The sequence below is a fragment of the Oryzias melastigma genome, linkage group LG7 (assembly GCF_002922805.2).
Source record: "Oryzias melastigma strain HK-1 linkage group LG7, ASM292280v2, whole genome shotgun sequence".
Taxonomy (NCBI): domain Eukaryota; kingdom Metazoa; phylum Chordata; class Actinopteri; order Beloniformes; family Adrianichthyidae; genus Oryzias; species Oryzias melastigma.
Genome location: NC_050518.1, coordinates 25,063,789 through 25,076,497, shown reverse-complemented (window position 1 = coordinate 25,076,497; position 12,709 = coordinate 25,063,789). Strand labels below are relative to the sequence as shown.

At 39.0% G+C, this 12,709-nt stretch overlaps 1 protein-coding gene across 3 annotated transcripts in view; it reads left to right on the top strand.

Moving 5' to 3' along the window:
• plxnb3 (plexin B3) overlaps positions 1-12,709 on the top strand; it is a 66,672-nt gene that overhangs the window by 24,271 nt on the left and 29,692 nt on the right. The window contains exon 1 of one of the 3 annotated variants that reach the window (XM_024292569.2): positions 1,640-1,732. The exons of the other annotated variants lie outside the window; for them this stretch is intronic. The gene's annotated coding sequence lies outside the window, so the exon portion shown is untranslated. Of the gene's footprint in view, positions 1-1,639; positions 1,733-12,709 lie in introns of those variants that run through there. 3 annotated transcript variants of the gene reach the window in all.

The following is a 12,709-nucleotide window of genomic DNA, read 5'->3' as shown; positions in this document are numbered from 1 at the left end:
TTGACTGCTGTCTTTTGTGCTCCGGGTTTTTCACGCTTGCTTAATCTGCCACTCCCCAAAAGCCCCACTCACCCCCCCAGAGCCTTCACGTGCAACCTTTGTGATTGACAGTCACATGTAAAAATCACCACACCCACAAACGGAGTTTTCACTGCCGGGTCGCTAACAGAAACAGCAAAATATGTCAATATTTCAGTATTTTAGAGACTCATTATTCTACATTGAGGAGAAACTCATTAATATTACAGCTGAGAGCATATAGTTTGACTTTACAGTAAAGACACATTTTCATGTTTCTTTTCATAAACACATCTATAAAACAGTGAAGTAAACAGAACTCCTGCAGAACTCTAACGGAGCAAGAACATTTAGAACAGAAAATGCTTATTTAGAAACTGCTTGATATATTCCACTAACATACGGAAACCCTAAAAGGACATCAAAGTAAAAAAAAAGAAAACTTGAAGTAAAAAATAAAAGTTTTTTCTAAAAAAATTTTTTTCTCGTTACTATCTGGTGAGCACCAATTACAGTTTTTCTGAAAAACAAAAAAAAATGCAGTAACTTTCTGGTGAGTACCAGGCAGTAACGAGATTTTTTTTAGAAATAACTTTTTTTTACGTCTTTTTTGTTTTTTTTACTCTGATGTCATTTTAGGGCTCCATAGTTACAAAATATGCTTAACACAGATGATTCACAGAACACTTTTTGAATCCACACAGAAAACGTGCTAAATATTTACACAACACATGGAACTTGAGCAGAACACAATCTGAACACTTCAAGTATTTAGTTTTGATCGTCCTCTGACACGTTTGTATTGAGGTACTTTATTTTGAAATGACAGTGCTCTGTGATTGGTCACTCGACTGCCTGCTGTGCACTCTGTGCTCGTATCGATGGTGATGGTGAAACATAGTAAATCTTATCAGTCGACAGGAACCGCTGAAGTCCACCATCCGAGTGTGTTTGCTTTCATTGTGTTTGTGCTTCGGTGTGTGCACATGCATGTGTGTCTGTGATTGTGCTTCTGTGTGCGTTTATTAAATTAATATTACATGAAGGTCCTGATGACAACTGGACGAACCCCCAGCTGAGCCCCGACACACTCAAGCGCACACGGATTCAAACACACAAAGTGTTGTGGTCTGTCAGATTAGGATCAAGCGCCTGACGGGGAACAGAGACGATTTTTGGCTGATTGGTTTAATCAGTGTCGATCAATATTGACAAACAATTTTGGACTTATGTTAGTTGTTGTTATTCTTGCTCTTGTTTTGTCTCTGTCCTGCAGGAAATGATGATCTCCCTCATATCTGTGTGAGGGTTGATCATAAGATGAATGTGTTTTCAGTTGGTTTGGTTTCTCATATTGTTTAGTTGCTTTGTGTTATTTGTTGCGTTGCGACATTGTGTTGTTCCTCTGGCGGTCTTTGTGCGTTGTATCCTGTCAGGGGTTTGAGGGCGTGGCTGCATTGATTTACTACCTTGCTTTCCCTCTCCCTCTTTCTCTTCACACCTCAGGCGACTCATTAAATATTAATCACACAAGCACCACCCTCCAGTGGATAAGCCCCTCCCCCTCCGGCGGAGTTCCCTGTTAGAACATCCCTCTCTCTCCCTGCTCTCCGTAGTAGTCTCTCATCCCCTCCCTCAGAACAATGATGGGTTTTCAGCTGCTTCCACGGCGTTGTTCCTTCTCTCTCCTTCATTTTGGAATGAAAGGCCGACAGTAAGTCTCTCTCTGCCTGTTTGTCTGCCGCTCATCAGCCTTTGGTTGACAGTCGCTCATTAATTAGGCTGTTATTTAATTAGATGCAGAAGACTTTTGCTCCAACTGTTTCTCTCTGTAAAGTCGTTTGTTTTATTCTTAAATTCTGTCAGTTTGGTTTTGTAAATCTATGTTTCTGTGTGTTAATGACAGTCTGTGTCCACATGTTGTGTTACTGCTAAATGTCACTTGTGAACATCAAACAAAAGAAGCAGCCAACGTAAAAGAACATGTTCTGCAACCATCACACATTCGCCAGGTCTTTTACAGATGTTCTGCATTTGTTTTATGACTATTTTACAGGTGTTTCTCAGGTCTTCTGCAGGTGTTTTACAAGAGTTTTATTAGTGTTTTGTGGTGTTTTACAGATGTTTAGCAGGTGTTTCTTTTAATGTTCTGCAGGTGTTTCTCTGGTGTTCTGCAGGTGTTTTACCTGTATTTTACAGATGTTTAGCAGGTGTTCTGCAGGTGTTTTACCTGTATTTTACAGATGTTCTGCAGGTGTTTCTCATATGTTCTGCAGGTGTTTTACCTGTATTTTACAGATGTTTAGCAGGTGTTCTGCAGGTGTTTTACCTGTATTTTACAGATGTTTAGCAGGTGTTCTGCAGGTGTTTCTCTGAAGTTCTGCAGGTGTTTTACCTGTATTTTACAGATGTTCTGCAGGTGTTTCTCTGATGTTCTGCAGGTGTTTCTCTGATGTTCTGCTGGTGTCAGAGATGTTTTGCAAGTGTTTTATAAATGTTTAGTGGTGTTTCACAGATGTTCAGTCAACGGCAGACAGTTCGGCTGAGGTTTTACAGGTGTTCTGAAGGTGTTTTTCAGCTTTGGCGCTTGTTTTACCATCATTTTAAGCAGGTGCTCTGCAGGTGTTTTATCAAATGTTTTACTGATGTTTTCCAGGAATGTTACACATACCGTGGCTGTTATTGAATTGATGGTCAGTTTAGTTCTTCTGTGCATCTCTTCCCATACTTCTCTGATATGTGGTTTCCATGACAACAGCATCAGGACCTCTTTGAGATATGATGGAGGTCTGGTAGGTCTGGGACATGTTTAAGGTGAGGTTCTGGGGCGTAGGTGGTAGTTAGTGGGTGGGGGATGCTTCAGGTCAGAGTTCAGACTGACAGGCCCTCCTGTGCATATAGTGGGGGGGGGCCTCAGCTGGGATCGGGGTGGGTGAAGGGTAATAACCCTTGGCTTAGAGTGTGAACTAATGGTCCCTGAGAAACTCCCCTGTAGAAGATGAGATTTATTTGATCTTCCAGTGGTCATGCACCTGCACATGAACACACACAAACAAACGGACATCATAGACTCACACATGCACAGTGATAGAATCTGCTATCTACAGCTCAGCGCTTATTCAGCCAGCTCTTATATGTGTATGTGAAATGTGGAGTTGCAGAATCAAAGTATCATAGTTATGAATATTTTATGTGTTCAGTGATCAGTATTCAGTTTGTGGAGATTTGGCTCAGAGCCGCGCTGCAGAAAGAGCTTCAAACTGCGGCTGAGCAAAAACTGTCAGGTACAGTCGTACCTCTGCGTTAAAACAAAGCAGAGATGAGCAAATCTAACCACTGTAGAGAGTGGCACGCTGCACACTAGTAACAGTAAACATTGATACTTTTAGGGAAACATTATTTGTTATGCACATTTTCGTTCTGGTCTAGAACCGTGTGTAGGACACCGCCCGAATTTTCTTCAAGCTTTGGAGACATGTCTAACTCACACCGTCAGATATGACGCACATTTGTGGTCGGATGTCTTTTGTTTTGTCACCACTCCATTAATTATTTATTAATAAGATGAGGGAAGAATGACTAAAGATATATTTCACTATAATCCATTATACTACAATACAATCAATGAGTTAAGACCAAACGTGCTAGCTATTTTTGGCTAATTATCCTCTACTGAGTATTTTATGCTAATTTGGAGTTTAGCTAATATTTTAGCATTATGCTAACGTTCTTGACAAATTTGTTATCAACTTGGAGTTTTAGGCTAATTTAAAGTTTAGCTTCTATTTTAGCTAACATTTTTGACTAATTTTGTTTACTGAGGAAATTTAGTCTATTTTGGAGTTCAGCTAGTAATTTAGCAACGAGCTAGCTTTTTTTTTGGCTAATTTGGTATCTACCGAGTTTTTTATACTAATTTGAAGTTTAGCTAATATTTTAGCAACTTGCTAACATTTTAGTTAATTTGTTATCCACTGGAAATTTTAGGCTAATTTAGAATTTAGCTTATTTTTTAGCAACACTTTAACATTTTTGACTAATTTAGTTTCATGAGGAATTTTAGGCAATTTGGAAGTTTATCTAGTAGTTAAGCTGTTTTTGTCTTTTTTGGCATCTACTAACATAAAAGGTAAAAACACAAAAAAATCACATTTTGAGAGATGTTAGTTTCTTTTTATATTTTTGCTTTTGTTTGTGCCAAAAAATAGGCATAATTCACATTTATTACTAAAAAAAGAAGGTTATGAATGCAAATCCAAATTCCTTAAAGGCTAAAATAAGACTATGCGGCTCTTTCTAGGTTTTGATCTGTAGAAAACGAGCCCAAATGGTTCTTTTACTGTTGGCATCTTGCAGACCCTTGGTCTGAACTGTCTATAGATGTGATCGTGTTGTTGTCTGTTCTTGTGTGGCCCTGACATGGACCGGAGAATGGTCCAGGGTGTATCGTGCCTTCACCCAACAGTAGGTGGGTCGGTCCCAGGAACCTCGATACCGAACTGGACTTAGCAGCTGTAGACAATGAATGAATGGAGATAATATTTTCTGATTTGGGTGTGCTGTGCATTATGTCATGAAATGCTTTTAGATGTGAGACCTTCAACTGTTTAAAAACTTGAAAACATTTTTATGAAGTATTTTGAATGTATTTAAATTCCCGCTAAAACCTCATGTATTTGTATCAACATCCATTCTAATGTTGGTTTTTGGTCATCATAGTTTACAACAGCATTAGATTTGGGAAGCATTCAGCACAATAAGTTCAGGCTTTCATTGTTTCTCTGTGTCGCTGCCCCCTGCTGGCCCCGCTGACCTTTCTGAGCCCCCCCACACAGTGTCGGTGGGGTCGTGGTGAGAACTTAAAAGCTTTAGCAAAAGACCTTTAATGTGACAAAACTGAAGCACAAAGGTCCCATAACATCCCTTACATATCAGGATAATAGTCTCAATCATATGAACGGCTGTCATCAACACAGACGACCTGGGTTCAGGTGAGGGGGCGGGGCTCTGTAAATCTTGGAGTTGCTGCAGTCCCAGGTATCTTGCTGATGAGGAGGAAGCTCAAACTGCAACAATCCGTCAGGTATTTTTAGGACTTGCATTCATTTTTCCCTGCAGCAGATCTAAGTCTGTGCTGCTAATCTGCTGTTGTTTGTCCATTATTCCCTTCTTCTGTTCGGGATTATGAGGAGGAGCATTTCTCCTCTCATTCCGATCCAATCCTCCCCTCAAACTGTTGGTGCGTCCACACTCCAGAAGAACTGGCTTAATCCAGATTACAGGCACAGATGCAGGACAGAAGCTCAGATCATCATTAACCCCCCCATCGCCGAGATGACATCAGAGTTCTGATGATCCACAACTCCTGTCTTCAAGGATCTGACGGGTTTTTGCTCCAACCTCAGTGATTCTAATAGACATGAGGGCCCCGATCAGTCGACTAATCGACGACTAATCGGCTGTTAAAATAGTCGACGACTAATTTCATAGTCAATTAGTCATTACTTTATATTATATGGAGTCAGAGTGTAGTGAAGTTGAAAGTTATTATGGCATTCTGCTAGCTTTTTGGACTATTTTGACATTTATTAAGGACATTTATTATGTTAGACTATTTTGGAGTTTAGCTAATATTTCAGCTGCATACTAGCTGTTTTGGCTAATTTGGGATTTTTTCAGTTTCTTTAGGCTGATTTGGAGTATAGCTAATATTTCTACTGGCTATAAGCTTCAGCGGTTTTAGCTATCAATTTCAGCATCTTCAGCTGCCAAATTCAGCTGACAGCATTCACACCAGCATTATCGCAGGTATACATCTAGTTTTTAGTTAGTTTGAAGCTAATGATGGTTAAGATGTGTGATTAGTCAACTAATCAGAACAAATAATCAATGATTATTAATAATAATCGTTTGTGGCAGCACTAATAGACATGTTTCACTCAGCAGCTAGCGGGAGTGTTGGTAGATTAGCTTCTACCAGAGGATCCAGTGACCTCAGAGGCCCCTCTCACACTCTTTCCCAGCCCCCCTGCCTGTTTCCTGCTCCACTGTTCTCATTTTCACTGTTGGTGCTTTGTACTGTCCCTGCGCCCCCTCAGCTGGGCCCATGTCTGTCCGTTTTCCCTTTAATGTGGAGCGAATCCTGGTTGAGGCGGAGCCTGAACCTTTGACTTCTCCAGAATTTCTATCTTTGAAATGCTTGGTCCTCATGCTGTTGGTCCCCCCACACATCTGCAGGTTTATCTGATTTTCATAAATTATTAGTACTTTACTTTAATAAACATTTTTGTTTAGTTGTGTCTAATTAAAATTACATTTTGGAGGCTTGTTCAGCCCCCCGTTATTGGTGGGGTGGATTTGGTGGAATGGTGGTTGCATTGATGTAGACTGGTTTGGATGGTCTCTGCATCCTGCTGGGTGAACTTGGTGAATGCAGCTCTTGTAGCAGTATTGTCCCTTTGGACCAGCGCCACCGCTCCCTCCACGTGTTATAACTGCTATGTGGACAGTACCAAGTACTGGGGTGGGGGTGCAGCTCATACCAGTGTGATTAAATGACAGCAGCGAGCCAACGATCAGACAAAAACATCTAAGCAGCCTTACTGTGATTAGCATCAATGCTGGAATCTGATCAGCTAAAAATGTGGACAGAAAATGGACTCGGTCACGTCTCCAGAGTGATTCAGTTGTTGTCTCTTCTTCTTATTATTTGTTTGTACTAGTGGATTTATATTATATTTATTACTGAAGTGCTAAGACTGCTCAATGGTGGCTCAATGGTGTAGTGGTTGGTACCCTTGTCTCAAAGCGCATTCCCCAAATTAGCCGACTAATCTGAAAAAATAATCAGTGATTAGTCGATTTTAAAATAATCGGTTGTGGCAGCCCTAATGTCTTTCTTTAATGGAGTTTTCCACAGGATGGCTAATGCTAACGCTCGGTCGACGTAAACAAACATTGTTGACTAAATGAAGATCTTTATAAACTCACAGGCATGAACTTTACAAATATTTCCAAAAATATTGTTTTAAAGTAACCGTTTGTGATCTAAAATTTTTTACTCACTTTTTGCTTTTTCTTCATGAAAAATGTGTACTCCTATAGCGTGATCACCACCTAGTGGCCAAACTGAAACGCCCTCCAGGAGAGGCAGAACAATCGTTGGAGCTTCTCCTTTAGAGAATCCATGTAACACTGTATGATATTAACAATCTCATTATTAGTGTATTTCTAAACAAATGTGTAAACTTAAAATTAAAATTGAATTGAGGTGATCGAAAGAATAAGAAAAAATCTGAAATAATTTTGGAGACCCCGCCCTAGTTTGCATATTCCCGTACGTGCACGTGTGGGTTTTCTCCTGGCACGCCGGCGTCCTCCCACAGTCGAAAACATGATTCATAGGTTCATTAATGGCTCTAAATTGTCCCTTAGGTGCGGTTGTGTGTCTCTGTGATGGGCTGGAGAACTGTTGTGAGTAGCTGGGATAGGCTCCAGCAACCCCGTGGCTCTGAGGAGGCTGGTATTGAAAAAGAGACTGGAATGTTTTTAGGTCACAGTTTTTGCTTTTGCTATTATTCATTAAAATACAGTATTTCTCAAAGGGATTTTTTTACGATAGGCTAGAGAAGAACTCTCCACTTTCATGAGCCAGGTGGTTCAAGTCGCCATTTGCTGGTTCCCACTTTTGGTACGTCTGGAACCCGCCTCATGCTGTCATGAAGACGGGTTAAGTGTTCTGTTGGTCTCGTAGGTCTGGTATAAAGTGATAGAGGAGCTGTTATTGCTTAAACACTCCAAACAGTTTTGGGAGTTTTTTCCCATTATTGCTTCATTAAAGATGGCCGCCTTTGCCAAGTCTGTGAGTATTTTTGTCTAAAAAGGAACAGATGTTACTCATTTCTGAGGTCAATAGAGTTGAAATACCCAACTGCCAATTTTAAAAGTGTTTAGTCTAATTTGGGAATAAGCCCACTGGAAAAGGTAGTTTCCATAAAAAGAGAAATGTAGGTCACATGTTCCCAGTTGCATCTGCTGGCAAAGCTTCTCAGAGCAGCAATGCTGTCATGTTTAGACAGTTTTTATTGATCCCATTAAGTCATTTCTCTCTTAATATTCCCTCTGAGGGTAAATAAGCAAACTGTCGGTTCATCCACTTAAACGAGGACAGGACTTTTCCCGTGATGGCACCTGGAACCGGCAGATTAAACGTCTTAAGCATCGTATCAACTCAAGTCTTTTGTTCCCGACTCCGGTGAGAGGCAGAGGTTTGGGAAGAGTGTGTGCTCGGGCGCTCCCATCTCTGGGATCTGCAGCAGAGGCGGAGAGGATCCAAAGAATCCTGATCTGACTGAGGGAATTCCAAGGATAACTTTTAGGGCTCAACATTAGAAGTTTTAGGACGTTAAGGGCAGAGATTATGACAGAAATGTCTTACAGCAAACTTTAGTACTTTAAAGTTTGTCATGGCTATCACAAAAAAAATACATCTGGAGACCAAACCAATAATGTGCATACTGTAGATCACATGTGTCAAAGTCGAGGCGCGGGGGCCGGATCCGGCCCTCCGGGTAATTCTATCCGGCCCTCCAGATCATTTTGTTTTATTGACATTAATTGTAGCTTATTGGATTGATATACAGCAGGAGTGTCAAAGTCAATCGATCAAGGGGCCAAAATCCAAAATACACTTTAGGCTGCGGGACGAACAGGATAAACATTAATTGAACGCTCTAAATTTTAAAATTTACAATTTTAAATTTTATGTTTTAATTTTTAAAACCATAACCATTTAGCATAATTACGAACTACATTTATGTAACATTACCTGTGATAATGCTAGTGTGAAAGCTGTCAGCTTAATTTAGCTGTTGAAGATGTTGAAATTGATAGCTAAAAACGCTGAAGCTGATGACTAAAATATGAGCTAAAATATGCCAAATTAGCCTTAAAAAACCCCAAAAAACTTAGTTTAGCCAAAACAGCTAACATGTAGCTAAAAAAATTGCTAAACTCCAAAACAGTCTAAAAAAACAAACAAAAAAGCCTAAATTAGCCAAAGCAGCTAGCATGTAGCTGAAATATTAGCTAAACTCCAAAATAGTCCATAAAGCTAGCAGAATACCAATTTGTAAAACTTTAAAACTGTAACTTTTTAACATAAATATGAATAACAAAAAGTCAGGAGTATTATTCCAGAATAAATCAACTTAAACACTTAAAATTTCAATATTTTACTCTCCATAAAAATATATTATGTCAAAATTATACAAGTCAGACCCGATGTTATCAGACCGATGACATCGGGTCATTAATAACAAAATAAAATGATCTGGAGGGCCGGATAGAATTACCCGGAGGGCCGGATCCGGCCCTCGGGGTAATTCTATCCGGCCCCCGGGCCTTGACTTTGACACGTGTGGTCTATAATGTTGCCCGCTGTGATGCACTAGATTGTTTTTACGATGTAGTAAAATAAATCAAATCAAATCAAACTTTATTTGTATGGCACTTTTTTAAAAAATGAATTTCACTCAAAGTGCTTTACATAAAAATAACATTTTAACATTAATAACATTTTAAAAACAAAAGATAATGCCCACAAGCCCCACCCCAACACAAACACACATCGACATATTGCCACACCATGAAAGAATAAATACATAAATAAATAAATAAATACAAAAAAGATAGAAAGCAGAAATCTAGAAATCTGGCTTTGTACTGATGTGAGGAAACAATATTAAAATAAACCTACTTTGTCTCAATCTAAATGGTATTTTCCAGGAGTGATTATAATCGATTTCATTTATGAAATTATATTTTAAGCTATAAATTGATTTGATTGGATTAACAACTTGCCTCGGACACGTCATTATAGCTCTAGATGTACATATAAAACCAGTTTGGTAAACACAGTAAAGCATTTTTACAATTTAAAAGCAGAGTTTATCCTGGAATTTTTATGGTTATAGGTTTCATTAAACAATAGGTAATACATTGCAGCAGGGTCCCGTTTTTTTTTGTTTTTTCCCAAAGAAAAACTGCAGCTCAGCAGGAGATAAAGGACATAAAGTCCTGATTTTAATGATTTATTCACATAATCTTGAAAAGCTTGACGTTCTGGTTTGGATGATAAATACTAACCAACACATTGGAGCAGGAATACAGAGAGGACGTTACTCCAAAGCTCTGTGAAGAGACGAAGCATCGAAACCTTCTTGACATCCAGATGTTTGGGGGACTCTTAACAGGACAGGATACAGTTCCTCTCACTTCCTGCCGTGTCCATGGTAACTTCTTTAATTACAGAGGATGGTAGTGTCCATTATTTAACTAATTAAATCCAAAAGAGGTGTGTTACCATGACAATAGATTGAACTCCTGCCTGAATGTGATGATGGTAATGAGATTCTCTGATTGAATTTTTCCTTTTGTCTGTTTTAGAGAAATCTTTTGTTTCGTTTGTGACAACAACAGAAAATGTACAAACACAGACACACAATGACACACAAACTAAGGCACATCTATAAATATATGATGTGTATCTGAGTTACAGTTGTCAAACATCCCAACAATCCAGATATAGCAAAGGTGTGAACACACCACATGTGAGTGTGTTTGTGTGTGTTTGAAAAAGAAAGCCAGATACATGCAGATCCAGCCGGATTCTGCAGCAGGAAGACATAGAAAGAGAACATTGAGAAAGGCCCAGTGTGATGTGTTCTGAATGACTAACTGGTAGTCTGGAGTGAAGTGAGAAGTATTGATCCTCTGCTGTGTAAAACTATGTACTGTAGTGTGTCAGCTTAACCATGTTCTTCTTTTTCCTGCTTTCATGAACCACTAAAATATCACAAAATGTACAGAGAACAACAGTAGTCAAAACGAAATATTAATATACAACAAAACACAAAAGATCTCAATAAATCTTACTGTACTGTATCCTTACTTTGGATTTATTTATTTAGTCTGCAGGTGTTTTTTTTATTTTTGAAGGTGTTTATTTAGTCATCTCCTGTTTTTAATATTTTTTAAGTGCTTTTTATTTGTCTTTAGGTGCTATTTTTATGTTTTTATGTTAATTTTTTACATATGCAGGTGTTTTTTTATGTTTGCATGTGCTCCTTTAGGCTGCAGTTGTTCTTTTTCAATATCTGCTGGTGTTTTTTTTCTACATCTCCAGGTGTTTTTTTCTACATCTCCAGGTGTTTTTTTTATACATCTTCAGGTGTTCCTTTAGTCTGCAGGTGTTCTTTTTGGCCTAAGGCATTATTTTATACCTGCAGGTGTTTTTTTTACATCTATAGGTAGTTTTTTCTATATCTGCAGGTGTTTTTTTTATATCGGCAGGTGTTTTTGTATATATCTACTGGTGTTACTTTAGTCTGCAGGTGTTTTTTTTTCTATATCTGCAGGTGTTTTTTCTATATCTGCAGGTGTTTTTGGATATATCTACTGGTGTTACTTTAGTCTGCAGGGTTTTTTTGTATTTATTTGAAGGTGTTTTCTGTATGTGTAGAAGTGTTTTTTAAACTGCATATGTTTTTTTCCTGCAGGTGTTTTTTGTGTGTCTGCTATTGATTTTCATGTCTGCAGATAGTTTTGTTGTCTGCAGGTGTTTCTATAGTCTGAAAGTGTTTCTTTTGTCTATAGATGGTGTTTTTATGACTGCTGGTATTTACTTTCTGCAGGTATTTATTTAATCCACAGGAGTTTTTATGTCTGCAAGTGTTCCTTTAGTCTGCAGGTGCTTTTATGTCTGCAGGTGTTTATTACGCCTGAAGGTGACTTTTATTCTCTTCATGTACTACTTTTGTTTGCAGGTGTTTCTTCAATGTGTCTCTTTGGTCTGTGCTGCGTTCTTTTGATTTCTGGTGGTTCTTAGGTCTGCAGGTGTTTCATTAGTCTACATGTTTTATACTCTTCAGGTGTTTTCTCATTCTAAGGGTGTCATAGTCTGTGTGCATTAGACTTTAGGTGTTTTGTTTTGTAGTGTTTCTTTGGTCTGCAGATGTTGTTTTTAGATGTTGACTTTGCAGGAGATTCTGAAGTCTATAGTTGTTTTTACTATTCAGGTGTAGTTTTCATGTTCAAGTGTTTATTTTTGCAGATTTCTCACCTCTTTGGTGTTTCTCATGTCTGCAGATGTTCCTTTAGTCAGCAGGTTTCTTCGATCTGAAAATGTCAATAGGAATGAGGACGGGTTGTGGCTCTTGAGGACCAGAGATGGTCAGCCCGAACGCTGGCGTTATTTTCTTCAATCTGTAGATGTTTGCAGGTGTTTCTTTAGTTCTCAGGAGTATCTTTAGTCTGCACGTATAGGGTTTCTTTTTTTTCTGCATGTTTTTGTCTGCAGTCGTTGTCTGTTCCTGACTCAGACCGACAGAGAACCTGGTTCCAGGGTTGGAACGTCGTCTCCAGTACAAGTAGGACAGTCATAAACGCTAATGATGACAGCAAAGGAAAAACAAAAATGAACAAAGGAAGAAATCCGGTTGGGTGGAGTCGACCATAAATGTGTTTCGTCTCTTTGAAGACTGGGAGTCAGCAGTACAGAGATAATGTGGGGGTGTCGGTGTGTTCGCCTGAGGTAAAGCAGCCTTTAATTATCTGCTCACTGTGATGAGGGAGGAAGGAGAGCGCCCGGTAGGAATTGATGACAGGGGTTTACGACAATGGAGGACAAATA